Source organism: Spermophilus citellus, assembly GCF_964194105.1.
Source record: "Spermophilus citellus genome assembly, chromosome: 13".
Taxonomy (NCBI): Eukaryota; Metazoa; Chordata; class Mammalia; order Rodentia; family Sciuridae; genus Spermophilus; species Spermophilus citellus.
The window spans coordinates 7,385,959-7,406,486 of record NC_138193.1 but is presented as its reverse complement, the minus strand read 5'-3'; the positions used below and the strand labels follow the sequence as shown (position 1 = coordinate 7,406,486).

Here is a 20,528-nt window from a genome sequence, read left to right as displayed (position 1 = left end):
GAGCTTCACCGGCATTTGCCGCGGGGGCGTGTCCTGCGGCCCGAGACGGCTCGCGGTTGATTGGGTGCAGGAGCCCGCGGGGCGTGTCTGACTCCACCCCCTGAGCGGTGTCGACCCCTTCGTGGGAGTGGCTAGTAGATGTTTACTTTGGCCCCTTTGCCTCTTCAGGTGCTCAAGTCCGGGGGCTCTCCTGTTCTTTTCGGTGCTGACTTCCGCGTGACTATTCAATCCGTCTTTCTTCGCAGGCCCATTGCTGCACCTCGAGCTGGCTCTCCCTGCACCTCGCGTTTAGGCACCCTTTGAGCTGCCGAACCTGCCTTCTTTCGGTGGGAGTTCATTCTCCAACACCCAGGGGCCCCACCGCAGCCCTTGCTCACCCCCAGTCTTGGTTCCTGCCTGCCTTGCAAGAATGGGCTTTCGGCTCCTAACTTTCCGCATTTTTCAGGATCCAGGTAAAGACCCTTCTCCAGCAACTGCCAAACCAATCTAGGTTCCCTGGCACTCACTCCCACACTGTTATAACAGACTGAGAGCAAACACTGCCTTAGTCTTTGCAGAGGGTTCCTTATAGCATTGGTACTGAGCCTCAATGAAATCAGTCAGAAGTGAGTAGTTGTCGAATAGAGATGAGTTTGCCTTGCTTTTTAATTTTTTTTTTAAGTTGTAGATGGACACAATACATTTTATTTATTTATTTTTATGTGATGCTGAGAATCGAACCCAGTGCCTCACACGTTCTGGGCGAGCACTGTACCACTGAGCCATAACCCCAGCCCATATGCCTCCTTTTTTGAAACTTGTGCGCTTTTGACAGTAACTCCCAGGGTACTTTCTATCAAATACAAATAAAGTGATTTAGTAAGCCATTCTAAAAGGACTTCCAAATATCTAGATTTGAAGGAGTAGTAAAATTAAAACATACACATTCACAGAAAATCTGAAATCATATAAAGTGGTCCAGCAAATACATGCCATCTACTTATAAGTATCATCTCCCAAAGCACAAAAATTTTAACATTGTAAAAGTAGAAGTGGGGTGGCTGGGCTTGTAGCTCAGTGGCAGAGCGCTTGCCTAGCATGTGTGAGGCACCAGGTTCAATCCTCAGCAGCACCATATAAAAATAAAAAGTATTCTGTCCATCTACAACAACAACAAAAATTTTAAAAATAGAAATGGAATAATTTCAGAATAAAGAGCAATCCTTTAAATGTAATACATTTACTTGTATGAAGAACTCATCCTAGTTTTCTTTTTTTTTTTTTATAACCTTTTAACCTAATGAAAATTTCTTTAGAAATTGGCAGAGGTCCATGAACTAACATTTGGGAACCAAGACTTTATAGCTCACTGAAATAGGTACATTTAAATACCAGTTCCCTACATTTTGCAACATTTTTTAAAAAGAATGAAATGTTAATGGTGGAAAATTAACCAAATAGAAAACACTAAATAAGTATACAAAAGCAGAACTTAAACCATTAAAAAATTGATGTTAGCGCATATAAGAATGTAGTTCTGACTGACATTAGGGTGACGAATTGTGTATTTTCCTTTTATTTTTCTAAAATTTATGTTATAGTCTTTTACTGTAATCAGTAAAGTAAATATAGTACATTGTCCACCTCTATGGGCAACTCTTACACGGCTGCCTTGAATTTCCTGTGTAGTCTCAAGTTTGTGAACAAATACATTGTTATAGATTGATGATGGGTATGTAATTTGGAGAATAGAAGGAAAGATCAGAAAAAAATACACACACACACACACACACACACACACACACACACACATACTCTGGTTTACCAGATATCTAAGACTTGGATTCCTTTCATTTTTCTCTCATTTATTGAGCACCTCTTACATGTCATAGGCATGGATCATCATCCTAGATACCAAAATTCTAATACGATAGGGTCACGTACAATGTGAAATTTGGTTCTGAAGTAATATAAATATCAAGGGAGTCAAAATGTTGGACAAACATCAAGTGTTGTTGAGATGTAGAGTAGGAGGCTCTGTTAGATACTGCTGGTGTATAAATTGATAAAATCTTAATGAAATGATCCAACTAGTCAGTGACCTACTAAAATTAAGATGAGCACACCCAACAGTCCGTCAACTAAATGCTAGATATATAACCTGCATATATTCTTATGCACTGCATTAGGAGACATATATAAGAGGGCCCTGGCTCTCAGCTCCTGGGGAGTAGCAGGTATGTGGGGGCTGCCCACAGGACGAAGAGAGCAATACCAAGGATAAGGCCAACCCTTTGATGGGGAGGGACAGCACCAGTTACAGGCGACTGAGAAAAAGCAGAGCCTTTTCATTCAGTTATTAATCCCAGTCTCTATCAGAAGGTTCTGCTTCCCTGTGTCATGGACAGATAGGAAACCAAACTGAAAAGGAGGAGGAGGGGAGTCTCAGAGCCAGCGTGGAGAGTGCTCAGGCCTGGCTTATTACAGCCCCCATAGCAACGTTTTTGTAATAACAAAAATAATCTATCTGTTGATAGGAGGATGGATAAGAGGACACCATATGGTAATGACAACAAGTGGATTGCAACTACACAAATGACTATGGATGAGTTTCACCAGGTGGAGGAAAAAAGCAAGACTCACATATGCATACACAAAATATGACCCTATTCACATAAAGTTCAAAAACAGGCAAGACCCAGCAAGCTGCAAAAGAGTTTAACCACTAGGTAATACAACCATGAAGAAAAATAAGAGAATGGTAAATAAAAAATTCAGGATAGTAAATACCCCTGAGGGGCAGGGAAGGGAGAACATGAGCAAACACAGAGGAGGGCAGTGTTCACGCCAGTGTTCTTTATCTGTAGATGTTTTATTACTATTCTTGAAACTCTACATATGCATTGTGTCTGCAGTTGGACTTAAACACACACACACACACACACACACACACACACACACACACACCTTTTATGTGTAACCAGTATATACAACATATAAAATAGAGTTGATCTGTTAAAGCAAATGTTCTGAGCTTGAATCCCCATCCTGTCAACCCCCAGGCCTCTGATGCACCTCTGTAGACTCCCTCTGGCTTTCACTGTCACTTCAAGCCCAGCCTAGGGTTCCCAACAATCTGTAACCTGTCACCTGTATCCTATAGCAACAGATCTTGTTTGCTTCCAGTAAGCCAAATGCTGGCTCTTTAAGATTTAAGACTTCAGTTCCCATAGTAGCAGTGTAGTAATCTGATCCTTTATGACGTTTGATACCATCTCTTTAATGGTATTTTGGGGCTCAGAATTGGTGGAGGAAGTACACAGGTAGAATATTATATTTAGTTTTTACAGAATCTTTACTGCTTTAAAAGTGGTTAAGAAATCACCTTTTAAGTAGAAGTAAAACTATGAGTTTGGTGGTGAAATAATACTGCTACAGACTCCTCTGGCGCGGCTGACAAAAGAACATCCCACTGATGCCCCAATCCAGGCATTCTTAAAACCCCACCTTCCTAGTGCTTCCTCTTCCCCTGCCCTCACCCAAATAGTGGAAGAAGGGAGAAAGGCCCCAAATTAAATAGGTCCCCAAAGAAATGGAAGGGGATAAGTCTCAAACCAACCTCAAATATTTCTGACCACTTATTTTATTAGTCACAGAAGTCAGTTGTTAGGCCTGAGAAGTATACACTTGGCTTCTGTATGTGTGGGTTTCATATCCGTGGATGAAACCAACTATAGATCAGAAATAGCTTTTTTAAAAATTTTATCTGTATGGAACATGAACATTTTTTCTGTTATTATTCCTTAATACAGTGCAACAGTTATAGAATTTATATTGTATTATGTATTATAAGTAATCTGGAGATGACTTATGGGATATGGGAGGATGTATACAGTCTGTGTGCAGATACTACATTATTTTATATAAGGGATTTGAGCATCCAGGCGTTTGGGTATCTAAAGCAGGGCCTGGATGCAAAGAGGGATGATTTTACATCTGACATGAAGAATTTACTTTCATCTTCTGTCTCACCCTGACTCACACTGAAAGGGGTGGCAGGCTGTGGCTGGTATGTAAATTGCCTTAATTGTTATTTTCCCCCCAAATTCCTTATACTTCATTTTCTTATTCCTCTCTCTGCTTTCTTGCCACCTCTCATCATTACTCTCTTCTCCTCCTGCCCAGTGTGTATAGCTTAAATACTGCATGTCGTCCTCAGAAAATTGATGCCTTCCATCTTCAAAGGATTCCTAGAAAGTGTCTCAGGAATGGCAGAGCCTTGCGGATCAATATAAAAATCCTTAGCCCAGGAAAAAAATTGTACACGTCTACTGGGTTCCACAGATAACTGGGATCAACAGAGAGCACAGGATCAAAGATGACCAAACAGGGTGGTTCATGAAATCAGAGTTCTCAACTAAGCCCTGCCACGGCCTCGCTCTTTGATATTTAGCTGATGGGCTCCCTACATTTCTCACTGGTGTAACCAGTGGGTTTTCAACAATGTGGAGCCTTCCCTGGTTGAATTGAGTTGAATCACATTCTTCAAAAGAGTGGTTAAAGTCCAGATGCCATGTACCTCCTCATGTGACCTTACTTGGAAATAGGGTTTTTAGAGAAGCAGTCATGTTAAACTGAGGTATTAGGATGTGGCTTAATTCAATAGGATGCTAGTCCTTATTTAAAAAATGGAATTTGGAACAGAGGCAGACCCATAGAGAAAACAATATGAAGACACGGGGAGAAGACAGCCATCTGCCAGCTAGGGAAAGTCTACAGCTTATCAGAGGACAGAGGCCCAGAACAGTCTTTCTCACAGCTTTCAAAGAAACCAACCTTGCTGACCCCTTGATCTTGGACTTGCAGCCTCTTGAAATGTGAGACAATAAAGATTTCTGTGGTTTAAACCCCTCAGTTTATGGAACATTTTTACAGCCATTCCAGGAATATACGTAACGTATTGGCTTTCAAATGCCCAACAGCTTTTGGATACTCCTTTCTTCTAAAGGCAGAACCATCCCTTTTGAGAGTAAGCTGGATTTAATGACCTGCCTGGGAAGCAGATAATTAAATGGGAGTCTTGGTGTACAACATTGGATTCCAATCACAAAAGGTCCTGTGGCTTCCTGCTTGCTGTCTATCTTTCTCAAAAGGCCCTTTCTGGGAGAACTGGGATATTGCATCCTGAGACAGCCCCTGGATAGCCCACCTACATGAACTGAGTCTTTTGCTAACAGTCATGCAGATGAGTCATCCTGGAAGTCACTCCTCCAGCCAGGCCTTTATATGGCTCTTGCCACATCTTGACTGTAGCCTCAGGACAGATCCTGCACCAGAGCCACTGGCTCTTGGTCCAGAACACTATGAGAGATAAATAGTATTGTTTTAAGCCACTAAAGTGTGAGTAATTCATTATATAGTACACAGAAAATGACAGTATGTTAGAGATGTAAATTCTTGGATCATAATCCAGATCTATTCTATCTGGACACAAGGCTGCACATACATCCCTCAGGGATTCTTTTTGTTGTTGTTTTGAGTTTGCCATATGCTATTTAGAAATAGGTCAAATTCCATTACACTTAGTCCACTGGCAGTGCCCGTTTACATATTGTTCATCTGGCAGGTTCCTGTAGATCATCATCATCATTATTACTACTATTGTTATTTTGAAACTGTATAACATTAACTTTACCATTTTAATCATTTTTCAGTGTACAATTCAGTGGCATTGAAGACATTCTCACTGTATAACCATCACCACCATCCACCTCCAGAACTATGTCATTCTTTCAAATTGAAGCTTCATACCCATTGGACCTCATTCCAAATTCCTTTCTCCCCACAACATCTCGAAAGCCACCATTTTACTTTCTGTCTCTGTGAATTTGATGACTATAGGGACCTCATAAGGGAATCAAGCAATATTTGTCATTTTTATAGCTGTCTTATTTCACTTAGCACAATGTGCTTAAGATTCATCTATGTGGTAGCATGTGTCAGAATTTCCTTGAAGCTAAATAGTAGTATTACAGTATATGTATATACCACACTTTGTTTATCCATTCATCTGTTGATGGACACTTGGGGTATTTCCACTTTTTGGTTATTATGACTAATTCTGTTGTGAAGATAGGTGTATAAATATCTTTTTAAGTCTCTGCTTTCCATTCTTTTGGTCATATACCTAGAAATGTAATTGCAGTATTCTCCTTTTTAATGTGCACATATTTTTAACTTTATTCACAATAGGCAGGTTTTCAAAAAAGAAATTTTGAGTGGTATTTAAATCTACAATTTGAAAAATCTCTAATTATTTAGACCACTCTCAGTTAAATAAACATTATATATAGTAAGAAAATGAGCAATGTAAATTTCTCTGAAATGGTAAAATGGGAAGTAATTTCAGTATTTCCTTGCTGTAGATCAATCAAGCTTAAAAGCAAAATCTTTCTCAGGTTACAAGTAAATCTATTTTTCCAAAATGCATACATTTTTACTGTATTAATTGAATCTTAATAAATAACAGAACAAGTATCTTCTTTGACATTCTTCACTGTGTTCAATGTGGACTAAATCCATCCACATATGCTCTTTACCTACGAGCTGTCAATTATGTTTGCTTTAAAAAAGACAGCACACTTAGGGAGCTGTCAGTCAAAGCTGTTGTGATGCTTCAAGCATCATTTCTCCAGGCTTAGTTATCAAAAATAAAACAAATTTACATGGAACACAAAGGTGGATCAATCACACCATTTGCTGTGCATTGAAAATGTTTTCCAATGTGCACGATTTCAGGGACAATGTGCTTAGGGCCAGTGCTTCTTTGAACCTGTTTATAGTGTTTTTGAACAGATTTTTTGCCATTTTAAAAAGGTACATGTAGACAATAAAAGTAGTTATTGCAATAAGGTGGCAGGATTCATTGTGGTTCCTCTATTTGAAATTTGAAATAACAATGTATAAAAAATTGTTCTGTGTGGCATCATGGGTAGTTTTTGTTTTTGTTTTGTTTTCTTCAGTGATGGGCATAGAACCCAGGACCTTGCACATGCTGAGCCAGTGCTCTACCATTGAGCCACACTCCCAGTCTCAATGGGTATTTCTTTCACCAAATACCCGTTGAGACTTCCCTGTGATGGATGCTGAGAGGAGGTAAAGAAGATCGAAGAAAAGAGAACTAAATGACGGAGGCTTTATGCTGGGCACGTTTAGGACATTAGGACTTTCAGAATATAAAATAATAATAGTAAAAAGAATGGGTATATTGAAATCAGTACAATCACTAGGAGTATGGCGAAAATAAATACCAACTTAATAATCAAATTCCAGGAAACAGGAACCAAAGGGAAAATCCTTGAGGCATGAAAGAGACTATTTTAGGACAAATAGAAGAAGTACCACTTTACACAGCAGGGCGGCAACTTAAAAAGTGCATTGCCTCAAAGCTGATGCTGCCTGAAAATGTAAATGAGTACAAGAAGATTGTGATCTAGACCTGAAAAGTGAGAAGGGTTCTGAAGTATAATTTTCATTCTTAATCTTTTAAGGAAGCAAAGATAAAAGCATGGTATCTCATGTGTCTCTATCAGAAAAAAAGGTGGGGATTTAGAAGGGCCAGGGGGCACAAGTCTAAGAAATAAAAGGAAAATTACATGAATTATGTGTACATAGGCAAATAAACACACATTATATATAACATTGCAAACTTTAAAAAGGATTATATAATGTGGAATTAATTGAGCACTGTTCTAAGTAGCTTGAAAGTTTTATCTCTTTTAATCATAATTCTATCTCTATACTTTTGGTATGCTATTGGTGCAGAAATGTTAAATAACCTACTTAAGATCCCCAAACTAGGGGCTGGAGTTTGACTCGGTGGTACAGCACTTGCCTAGTATGTGTGAGGCACTGGGTTCAATTCTCAATAATGAGAGCAAATATGAACAGAGCAGGGAGGAAGAGTAGGAAGAAAAGAGTAACATTAATCAGTGACATGAGATGGGAGGGAAAGGGAGAGATGAGGAAAATTGCATGGAAATGAAGGGAGACCCTCATTGCTATACAAAATTACATATAAGAGGTTGTGAGGGGAATGGGAAAATAAACAAGAAGAGAAATGAATTACAGTAGATGGGGTAGAGAGAGAAGAAGGGAGGGGAGGGGAGGGGGGATAGTAGGGGATAGGAAAGGTAGCAGAATACAACAATTACTAATAGGGCATTATGTAAAATTGTGGATGTGTAACCGAAGTGATTCTGCAATCTGCATTTGGAGTAAAACTGGGGGTTCATAACCCACTTCAATATAATGTATGAAGTATGATATGTCAAGAGCTTTGTAAAGTTGTGAACAACCAATAAAAAAAAATTTAAAAAAAGCATCCCATATAAATAAATGAAAAAAATAAAGTCCATCAACATCTAAAATATATATTTTTAAAATTATATTAATATTAAAAGGAAACTAGGAAGAGGTGGAGCCAGACAGCATGTGATGGCACTGGAGCATGCAAAACTTGACCAATATCCTCTTTAACACCCTATCTTTACCAAGTGTGTTTTATGACCTTTATCCACAGCATCTGCTTACTGTTACCCTTCTTTTTAGGGACCCACGATCACTTGTCTTTTGGCTTCACCACCCAAACCCAGGCAGCTCAGCTCACTGCTATCAGAGTATCCTCCATCCATCTCCTGTATAAGGACACGAGATTATATTTGTCCCAGTTGCTTTTTTTGGGGAGGAGGGGGTGGGTACAGGGGATGAATCCAGGGGCATATAACCACTGAGCCACATCCCCATCCACACCTCTTTTTTGTATTTTATTTAGAGACAGAATCTCACTGAGTTGCTTAGGGCCTTGCTAAGTTGCTGAGGCTGTCTTTGAACTCAAAATCCTCCTGCCTCAGTCTCCTGAGCTGCTGGGATTCCAAGCGTGTGCCACCTTGCCCAGCTCCCAGTTGCTTTTAAGAAGTCAAAAACTGGCCCTCAATCAGGTATGTATTCTTTGGCCTGCCCAGTGTTTGGGGAGTCTATGTGTGAAATGTAAACTGGGATGCTTTCAGTCCATCATACATCACCCTGTAGCACTTCTTCCACTGCCTCCACCCCGGTGTCCTATATAAGGCTGTCCCCAAGTTCATATTACAGTCTTGCTTTCTATATCACCTACGAGTGCTGTGTGCACACATTTGACACATGATATGCTTCCTGATACAGATATGGACCTCACACAACTGCTCAGATTTTGCTTACTCAGAATAGAATCTTACTCAGAGCTAGGATCTAAGACTCTAGAAAGATCAGCCAGCTACTGGATAGTTCCTGATTTGGAGTCATGGAAAATCCTGGCTTTACTGCCCAGCTAGAAAGTCGACTTTTGGCATTTTAAGAATTAAAGTAAGAATTTAATCTACACAGAATCTATTTTATCCTTATCAAATACTATTTATTGATGTTTCACAATGTTCTGATGACAAGAAGCATCAGGGTATTAAGATGATACTACCTTTCAGGGGCTTATAACCATACAGGGGAAAAAGATATTTACATGAATATGATAATTCTAGGAAGACCATAATAAGTCACAAAAGTATCACAGAGCAATTTAAGAAACAAAAGGGGAAACCTTGCCTCTTGCCAAATGGATCAAGATGGTTTTGTTTCTTAACCATTTTATAGAGTTGCAAATCAACATAAATGATCTAATTCAGTTTTTTTACTCTTATGCAGAACTACTTCTAAACTCTATCTGAAGGTAGTTAACCTACTCTGTTTTATACTACCTACAAAGTAGAATTTTCTCTCTCAATTTATCAAATCATGTGATTAAAAATTATTCTTTAATATCCTTAAATGACTCTTAAGCATTTGCATGACACCTTGTCTGTTTGCACGAAAAGAACATTCCTGGCCCATTTTCCAAGTGTTTTCTAAAATCAAGTATCATATTTGATATCTGAAATTGTGTCCAATTTCGACGAGCACATCATAGCCTGGTGTATGATTAAACTATCTCATCTCTTTATGAATAGAGTTTGCTGTGATTAAATTGTAAACACCTGCACGATGCTATTTTGACTTTAAATTCAAAGGAACATTTTATCCTGGGGAATATAGATTTCCTGAAATAAGCCTATCACTTTTTCAACCAAGTGTTACAGTTGTATTCTGATGACCTTTGAAGCTTCGAAATATATATGCTTATATGATAAATCCATGTTTTCCTATCATCTTAATGATATGTCCAACACATTTTGGATATAGATTGCTGACCTCAGGGCATCAAATATTCATATTCTTTATATTTTTTTATCTAATCAGTGCAATATGCTTTTTATGTTGTCAAAATCAAGAGCTCAATTTAGAAATTCAACAAGTTTGTTCAGTTTATCGCATTAACATGACTTCTAGATTTTAAAAGATAGATACACATGTACATGCACACATTGGAAAATCAGGTCATGAGAAAAGCTATAGAATTTTGGCCTTCATGGGGTTTTTTTTTTTTTTTTTGGTGCTTATTGTGATCACACGAATAGAAATCAGTATTATAGATGCACTCCTTGCTAGTCTTGGAGAGAGTGATCCCAGCTAAACAGCGGACAAAACCATTGGGTTCACAACATTATCTCGGTTTGTGTGGTCAGTTGTAGAAAACAGAGACAACTCTGACTGGTTTCAGTAGAAAAAGATTCATTACCAGGTATTAATTAGCCTACAAAATCAATGAAAGGGAAGGTGGATCTAGCTGTAGCTGAACTTTGGGAACACATCCCCAAACTTCATTGACTGAACCGGCCAAGTAGATATCTTGCACTCTGCCTATCTGTTCTGAAATTCATTAGATACAGTTACAAATTCAAGTCTAATACGAGTGTCTCTATATATTAGCAGAAACTAAATAATACCCAGAACTCTAACTCTTCGTCTTTAGTGGCATAGAATAAAAGTAATTTTTAAAACGTTTTGGCATTAAATTCTCTGGATTTACCCATGTTATCACAATAATGACAGGATTTCCTTCTTGTTTAAATCTGAGTAGCATCACATTTTCTTTTTCCATTCATTAAGTGATGGACACTTAGGTTGCTTCCATCTTGGCTATTGTGAATGGTGCTGCAGGTGGATGCAGGTGTCTCTTCAACATATTGATCTTTTTTCCTTTGGGTATATATGTTGTGGTGAGGTTTCTGGTTACATAATTGTTCTTGCTTTTACCTTTTTTGAGGAAACTTCACATTGTTTTCCACAGTGGTGTACTAATTCCCTCTATTAGATTGTAAGGGCTCCCTTTTCTGCACATTCTCACCAACCATTACATTTCTCCTTCTTGGTCATAGCCATTCTAAAAGGTTTGAGGTGATATTTCATTGTGGTTTTATGTTGCGTTTCCCTGATGAGAGGTGAAGTTGAACAGAAATTTTCCATTGTGTGTAAACATGAGGTTGTATCTATTTAATGATATTGTTAAGATTTTTGAACATTTTCTATTTTAATCATCTTAACCTTGAGGTTATTTTATTTCTTTTGTATGTGAAATTATCTAAGGGGTAAAATACTTGCTAAAGTCTCACAGCAAAAATGTTAATTCCAAGCAAGTGATTTGAAACTTCTATGTTAAATAAAAGTTAAGGGGAAAAAATGTTTTGCCCATTGCTCTCTATTCCTCACAGTTTTCCCCATAGTACCCAGTACCTGGAACCTGGAACTCAAATGTTCACTGAGGAGGGAAATTGGAATGGATGTCCAGGAAGCCAATTCAGAGTTTTTTTCAATAAACATTTCACGGGGATATTGCAGCAAGGGCTTAAGCATCCATTAGATGGTTAGATGAGATGACTCGAGGTCTCTTTTGAAAAACTCTGAGGGTAGGGTCAATGTCCTCTTTGTCCATATTGTATCCTCAGCTCACTACTGTGCCTGACACATAGGAAACAATCAATAAATGCTTGGTCAATAGAGTGATTACATAAAACGTGTGTTTCTCCTATCTCCGCCATCTTTCAGTGGTGGACCTTCATATACTGTTTATTCTCCACTTACGTTGTATAGATATTGTCACTTGTAATTGGCCATTTGATTTCCTGTTTCTAAATGGCGGATGAGTGAGTACGTACATGCACCTTCTATTTAGACTTTGATACTTCATTAACTCCGTGTAGGACTGAGCATCACAGAACCTGTGTGGTTGTCTGATGGGTCCATCTCTCCTGTTTTTTTCCCTTTGAGGTGCTGATGATTGAACTCAGGTCTCTGCACAAGTTAGGCAAGAGCTGTACCACTGAGCTACACCCAAAGCCTTCTCTCTTTATTGTATGGGAAAGTACCAACACAAACTTTTAACCCTCAGAAGACACCTTCCTTCTGAGCTTAGAAAAAGTATCTTAGCTCCTGAAGCATGACAAATACAGCATGATTAATCTGAGAACAATATTATTATGACAGTTCTCCAAACAGCGTGTCCTTGATGTGGCTCTGTTTCTGTGAGGTGGGGCAAAGGATGATAAGGAGATCTGCTAGTTATTTGGTAAATGCCTCCTTCTTTTGTTACCATTTTCATGATGTGGGTTTTTCTACTTATTCAAAAAAGTTGCTTAAAGGAATTTTTTGGTGTTTCCTCTTCTGTTTAGCTATTTGTAGAAACCTACATTTTATTTTGCATGCAGACCCAGGTCTGTGAATTTCTATAAATGAATTATAGAAATTATTATTTAATTAAAGTACCCAAAGATCAGTACCTTTTAGGAATTAAAGTGAATTTATTGCACATTATGTACAACTCCATGTTTTACTTTACAAATTTTCTTTTGGTAAGTTTTTTTTTTTTTTTTGTAAAAAATTGGACTTATAAACTATACCTAAACCAAAAATCTTACCTTATATTTATTCAATAATTTATGTTTTCCAAGGTATTTTACATATTTTTACCTTATTTGATTCTGAGAACAACGTAATTAGATTTCAAGCATACCAGAAACAGTGTTAAGTTTCAATATACAGTTTTGCATATTTTAAATGCTAAAAAAGTAAATGTTAACAATGGAAAGGTTATTTTAACACCGAAACCAAAACAAAACAAAACAGTGGAACCAGGCTTGGTGTCACATGCCTGTAGTCATAGCAGCTTGGGAGGCTGAGGCAGTAGAATCACAAGTTCAAGACCAGCCTTGGCAACATAGTGAGACCCTAAGGAACTTACTTAAACCCTGCCTCAAAATAAAATGTAAAAAAGTGCTGGGGATGTGGCATCCCTGGGTTCAATCCCCAGTACAAAAAAAAAAAAAAAAAAAGGTGAGGAGAATTCACATATTAAACACAATGATAATTAAATACTTGAAAAACAAAATGTTATCCAGCTAGACTGGTTGTGAAAACCAAATTACCTCAAGTTTCTTAAATGTTCTTAATTTTTTCACACATATATGCACACACCCACATACGGAGTAAATCTAACAATTCTAAATAACATGAGAAAATTCTTTTAATAGTTTTTGAGATACTTTTATCACCACACACACGTAATTTGCTCTAAGTATTGGTTTCTAGATTTCTCGAAATGCTCCTTTGGCCAGGGAAGGATCAAGTTTGTCCTCCAAATTTAGAATAAGAGGAAGGAAATAAAAATTTAGACGACCTGTGGGCTGAGATGTCTCTTCCACCCTTTCACTGAGCTTTTCCTTTGTGGTCCACTATCCTCCCACAAAAACCTTTTTTCTCTTTGCTTAATATTGATGTCTCTGTTCTTTTTCTTTAATTGTGATAAAATAGAGATAACATAAAATTTACTATCTTAAACATTAAGTGCATAGCCCAGTAGTGTTAAGTACATTCTTCTTGTTTTTCACCCGTCACCACCATCCTTTCCCAGAATTCTTTTATCTTGCAAAATCAAAACTGAACATTAAACAATAACTCTCCAGTCCCTCTCCTCCCAGCCTCTGGCAACTATCATTCTACTTTCTGTCTCTATGGATTTGAATACCTGAGGACCTTACGTAAGGAGACTCAAACAGTATTTGTATTTTTGTGACTTGTTTATTTCCCTTAATGCAACATATCCTCAGGGTTCAACCATGTTGTAGCATGTGCAGAATTTTCTTCCTTTTAAAGGCTGAATAATATTCCATTGTAAGTATGTATCAGATTTTGCTTATTCATTGATTGATGGGCCATTGGGTTGCTTCCATGTTTTAGATACTATAAATAATGATGCTGTGTGATTAGTGGTCCAGTTTGGATCTGGAATGTCCCTGAAAGTCCCATGTGTTAAGACTTAGTCTTTAGTTTCGTGCTGTTGGGAGGCAACAGAACCATTAAGATGTGGGTCCTTGTGGGAGGTTTTCACTGGGGGCTTGCTCTTGAAGGGGATTGTGAAACTCTAGTCTCTCTTGTTTTGCTTTTAGCCACCATGAGATAAGCAGCCTATTCCACCACATGCTTATGCCAAAATTCATTGCCTTGCTGTAGGCCAAAAGCAACAAGCCAACATCCAGAACTGTAACCCAAAATAAACCTTTTCTCTTTATAATCAGATTATCTTGTGTGTTTAGTGTGTTTAATGCAGTAATGAAAAGCTGACTAACACAATTACTATTTCCACAGAATATCTTTTTCCAGACTTTCACTGTCAACCTATTAGTGTTTCTAGATCTAAAGTGATTATTTTATAAATAGTATATCATTGGATCATTTTATTTTTATGCATTCTGCCAAGTTCTGCATTTTGATTAGAGTGTAGTCCATTTACATTCAAAGTAATTACTAATAAAGAGGGACTTCAGTCATTTTGCTATTTATTTATTGGATTTTTTCCCATTTCTCACATTGCTGTCTTTTTTTTTGTTGATTTTTTTTGCAGTGAAATATTTAATACCTTTATTTCCTCTTTTGTACACTCTATAGGTATTTTCTTTGTGGTTCTCATGTTTTAATATCCTAAAGTCATCACACTGATTTAAATTTATGCTAGGTTAACTTCAGTAACAAATAAAGCTCTGTTCCCTTAATGTCTTAATCTCTACCCCTTTCATTTATTAATGTCACAAAGTTATATGTTTTTACATTTTTTGTACAAAAACAAATCAACAATTGTGATTTTTGTGCCTTAGTCTCTTCAATTACATAGAAAACAAAATGTAGATTTACAAACCACTCTTACGATAATATCAACTTTTCAACTAATAATTATTTTTTCAAATATTAGTCCCAAATTATGTAGGAAACAAACAGCAGAATTACAAACTGGCCTTGTAATATGATTTGCTTTTTATAATTGTTCATGTACTTATCTGTATTTCTTTATGTGACTTCAAAAACTGTGTAGTATCCTTTATCTCTACCTGCAGTGCTCCTTTATCAGTTCTTACAAAGCAAGTCTGATGATCATGAACTCACTCAACTTTTGGATAACCTGGGTATGTCTTAATTTCTGTCTCACTTTGCTGAATTTCAATTGAAGGTCTTCCTTTCAGCACTTACTAGTTCACTGCCCTCTGACCTTCAAGTTTTCTGATGAGAAATATGTTCACAGTCTTATCGAGACAAAGTACTTCTATCCTGCTGCTCTCAAGATTCTCTTTGTATTTGTTATTCCACCACATGACTATCTGTTGTGGCATGGTCCTGTTTGTGTTTGTCCTATTTGGAATTCATTGGGCTTCTTGGACATTTATATTTATGCCTTTCATCAAATCTGAGAAATTTGTGTTCATTATTCCTTTGAATGATCTCTCTCCCCCATTCTCTTTCCTTCCTTTAAGACCCTGGTAATTCATATGCTGGTGTGCTTAAGGGGGTCTTATAGTTCCCTCAGCCTCTCTTCATTTTTCTTTATTCCCTTTTCTTTCTGTTGTTCAGACTTGCTCATTTCAATTGGCCTTTCTTCAGGTTCATTGATTCTTTTTGCTTTTTGCTTCTATCCTTTCAATTCCTCTAGTGTATTTTTCATTTCAGTTATTGTCCTTTTTAACTCCAGAATTTCTTTTTATTTTCATTCTTCAAGGCTTTCTATTTCCTTACCATTATTTTCATTTTGTTTATTATGTTAGTGTTTCATAGTCGGGACAAAATTTCTAAGATCATCAACTTACAAGGAGGAAAGTTTTATTTTGGCCCATGGTTTCAGCCCATTGTTGCTGGTCCTCCTTGCCTTTGGGCCTGTGGGGGCATAGTACATCATGGGGGGGGGGGCATGTGATAGAACAAAAGTTTACCTCATGGCAGCTAGGAAGCAAAAGAAGAGCAAAGAGTTCATCTTCCAATCACCCCTGCAAGGGCACACCCCCACTGACCTCACTTTCTCCCACAAATCCCCACCTTCCTCAGGCTCCACCACCTCCCAAATGAGCCACTGGCTGGGGAGCAAGTCCTTAGCACATGGGCCCCTGTGGATGTTACAGATCCAGACCAGAACACTCATGTATTATTTTCTTGTGCTTCTCCACATCTTTCCTCAATTCTCTGAGCATCTTTGAAACAGTTGTTAATTCCTTGCCTGGTAGTTCTGCCATCTGATTTTCTTTTTTTTTTTAATTTTTTAATTTTTATTTATTTTTATTTTTTATTGGTTGTTCACAACATTACAAAGCTCTTGACATATCATATTTCATACATTAGATTGAAGTGGGTTATGAACTCCCAATTTTACCCCAAATGCAGATTGCAGAATCACGTCGGTTACACATCCACAATTTTACATAATGCCCTATTAGTAATTGTTGTATTCTGCTACCTTTCCTATCCCCTACTATTCCCCCCTCCCCTTCCCTCACATCTTCTCTCTCTACCCCATCTACTGTAATTCATTTCTCTCCTTGTTTATTTTCCCATTCCCCTCACAACCTCTTATATGTAATTTTGTATAGCAATGAGGGTCTCCCTTTATTTCCATGCAATTTCCCTTTTCTCTCTTTTTCCCTCCCATCTCATGTCTCTGTTTAAAGTTAATCTTTTCTTCCTGCTCTTCCTCCCTGCTCTGTTCATAGTTGCTCTCATTATATCAAAGAAGACATGTGGTATTTGTTTTTTAGGGATTGGCTAGCTTCACTAAGCATAATCTGCTCTAGTGCCATCCATTTCCCTGCAAATTCCATGATTTTGTCATTTTTTAGTGCTGCGTAATATTCCATGGTGTATAAATGCCACATTTTTTTTTATCCATTCATCTATTGAAGGGCATCTGGGTTGGTTCCACAGTCTAGCTATTGTGAATTGTGCTGCTATGAACATCGATGTGGCAGTATCCCTGTAGCATGCTCTTTTAAGGTCTTCAGGGAATAGTCCGAGAAGGGCCATAGCAGGGTCAAATGGTGGTTCCATTCCCAGCTTTCCCAGGAATCTCCAAACTGCTTTCCAAATTGGCCGCACCAATTTGCAGTCCCACCAGCAATGTACAAGAGTACCCTTTTCTCCACATCCTCACCAGCACTTGTTGTTGTTTGACTTCATAGTGGCTGCCAATCTTACTGGAGTGAGATGGTATCTTAGGGTGGTTTTGATTTGCATTTCTCTGACTGCTAGAGATAGTGAGCATTTTTTCATGTACTTGTTGATTGATTGTATGTCCTCCTCTGAGAAGTGTCTGTTCAGGTCCTTGGCCCATTTGTTGATTGGGTTATTTGTTATCTTATTGTCTAATTTTTTGAGTTCTTTGTATACTCTGGATATTAGGGCTCTATCTGAAGTGTGAGGAGTAAAAATTTGTTCCCAGGATGTAGGCTCCCTATTTACCTCTCTTATTGTTTCTCTTGCTGAGAAAAAACTTTTTAGTTTAAGTAAGTCCCATTTGTTGATTCTTGTTAACTCTTGTGCTATGGGTGTCCTATTAAGGAATTTGGAGCCCGACCCCACACATCCCTTTATGTTCAAAACATTAGAAAAACTAGGGATAACAGGAACTTACCTCGACATTGTAAAAGCTATCTATGCTAAGCCTCAGGCTAGCATCATTCTGAATGGACAAAAGTTAAAGGCATTCCCTCTAAAATCTGGAACAAGACAGGGATGCCCTCTCTCACCACTTCTATTTAATTTAGTCCTTGAAATACTAGCCAGAGCAATTAGACAGACAAAAGAAATTAAAGGCATAAAAATAGGAAAAGAAGAACTTAAATTATCACTATTTGCGGACGACATGATTCTGTACCTAGAAGACCCAAAAGCATCTGATTTTCTTAGGGATGATTTTTGGTTTTGGTTTTATATTCCTTTGAATGGATCATACTTTTCTGCATTAATATGTTATTAATTGTATGGACATATACTATCAAACATTTTATATGTTTCATTTTATAGATTGCAAACCATTTTAAGAAGGACAAGTGGAAGGGGGTGGCAGGCGCAGGCACCACATCTGGCCAGGAAGGTGCAAGAAGAGTCCCCTGAGACAGGCCAAGGAGATGAATGAGGAAGATGCGGCTATCAAGCAGAAACAAAAGAGGAGCACACGAACTTGAGGAGGTAGAAGTGAAGGCTACCCAGAAGGACCCCAAGAATTAAGAAACCTGGCAAAAAGAAAGCTGTTCCTATACCTGAGATGATGGTGACTGAATGGTGACAATTCCTTCTTAAACATCTGAATCCCTGCCAAAATGTTTGCCTCCTATACCTACAAAGAACCATTGTCTTGGAATCTGTTGTAAATTTAAGAATAAACTTTCATTTAAGAAAAAATAAAAACAACCACATCTTTTTGCAGATGCTGTCAATATTGTGACTGTGCTGTATGATAAAGTTTCTTAACAGTGACACAGTCAGCCACCCCCACTGAAAAGGGCAAATGCACTCCTGGGCTTTAACTCACGGCCTGACAGCCATTAAAAGATGCTGTGTGCGTTTTACTGTTTTCCACCTAAACTCACAGTTTGTCAGACACCAGAAGCTTGGTGTGTGCCTCACTCATCCACTCTCAGTCCGACCAGCCTAGGAACCAGGTGCATCATTAAAGCCAGGACACCCTCACCATGGCTCTCCAAGGACAGACGACATGAAGGGACGCTGTTGGGAGCCACCTAAAACAGCAACTTCCCAGGGCCTTTAACTTGTTAATCACATGATTTGTGTTCTCTTCACCCCCCCTCCCCCCCCCCGTGTGTTCTCTTAACAGCTTTAGCAACTCAACCTTATTAAAAGGCAAGCATGTTTATGCAAGAGCAGCATCAATCTGAGATGTGACTTTTGGTCCAAGAATGACCAGGACGACCAACTCACTACTCCTCCCCTGGAGTTGAAGTGCTTACTCAGGAAAAGAAAAGCATGTACCTAAAGTCAATAATCATTCCTAAACTCTAGTCCATCCCTAACACCCTTTCACACGTGTACAAACAGCCCTCTTCTTTGTCCTGAGAACCCCTGGACACTCTCTTGATCAATGCTGTCTCCCTTCTGCTCTACCAAGAAGGGCCGAGAAAACAGTCTGGTTCCCATCAGAGGGATGCCTTTGATATCTGATTCTTCTGATGGAGAGAAGAATGCACTAAGCTGGTAACAGCACTGGCTCCATGTTGAAAAGCATATGCCTGGTCCCAGGTCCAGAGATTCTGTTTGCTCTGGGGTATGGCCAGCTTTAGGATTTTCGAAATGTTCCCCCAGGTGATCCTAATAGGCATAGGAGTCTCTGGTCTATACATTCTCTAAGGTGACTCAAAATAGACTGCTCAGACTTTTAGCTTCTGTTAGGATAGAGCTCCTGATTTCCTTGTGAGTGTTCATCCATACTTTATAATTCCAGGCGTATTGTCATATGCCACACATACATGTTTGTGGGCACAGTTAGGGTTCAGCCTGGTTCTGCTGAATCTCTCTTATTCCTTTGTACCCCTCCTATGCCCTCTGATTTTGCTTCTCCTGTCTACACCTGTGTCTTTTTTGGAGGTCTTCCCAGTGTCTATTGGAGCCACTATGTGTACAGGCACAGAAAGCAGGAAATGCCTGGGAGTGTCCAACCCTCACTGGCCAGCACTTAGCCAGTAGCCAATGGATGCAGCCCATGAGAGCCCAGCTCTCTGGCCTCCAGCTGAGGAAAACTAAGGTGAAACTCAAGAGTCAGATCAAAATGAATCTTCTCTCCAGGGAACTTTGTCTGAGATCACAACTTTTCTTGGCCTTTCCCCCTTGCCTATCCTGCTTTTCTCGCTCCCTCAGAGATTTCTCCTGGGAGCACTTTCTGAATTGATCACTTATAACATATCCTGTCTCGAGATCTCCTTTTGGGGACCCAAAGTGGGTCATGGTTTGTTGATAGTCCTATGAAGTAACTAACCCTGGAAGTAAGTTAGTTAGAGGAGGAAAGAGAAAATAGCAAATGAAACATTAATTGTAAAGAAGTAACTAAACGTATTCACCAATGATTATTCTTAAAGTCAACAAAGAGGATCTTCTAGTTTAAATCTTCATTGGAAAGCTAAAAGGTTATTTTGTGTGCTTTTAAAAATTGCCCAGGGACATTATGCCACAACAATTGACTTTTCCATCTATTAGACAACAGTACCAAAAGCAAAATGTTTTCATATATTTGGTCATCAGAAAGAGTTTCAACCAGGCTGACT

The 20,528-nt window shown here is 38.5% G+C and overlaps 1 long non-coding RNA gene across 1 annotated transcript; it reads left to right on the top strand.

Annotated features, from left to right (window-relative positions):
• The first annotated feature begins 100 nt into the window (after positions 1-100).
• LOC308632531 lies at positions 101-18,663 on the top strand. The gene is made up of 3 exons (XR_014018556.1): positions 101-452; positions 2,517-2,611; positions 18,277-18,663. It is a non-coding gene; the product is annotated as an uncharacterized lncRNA (long non-coding RNA).
• The last annotated feature ends 1,865 nt before the right edge of the window (positions 18,664-20,528 follow it).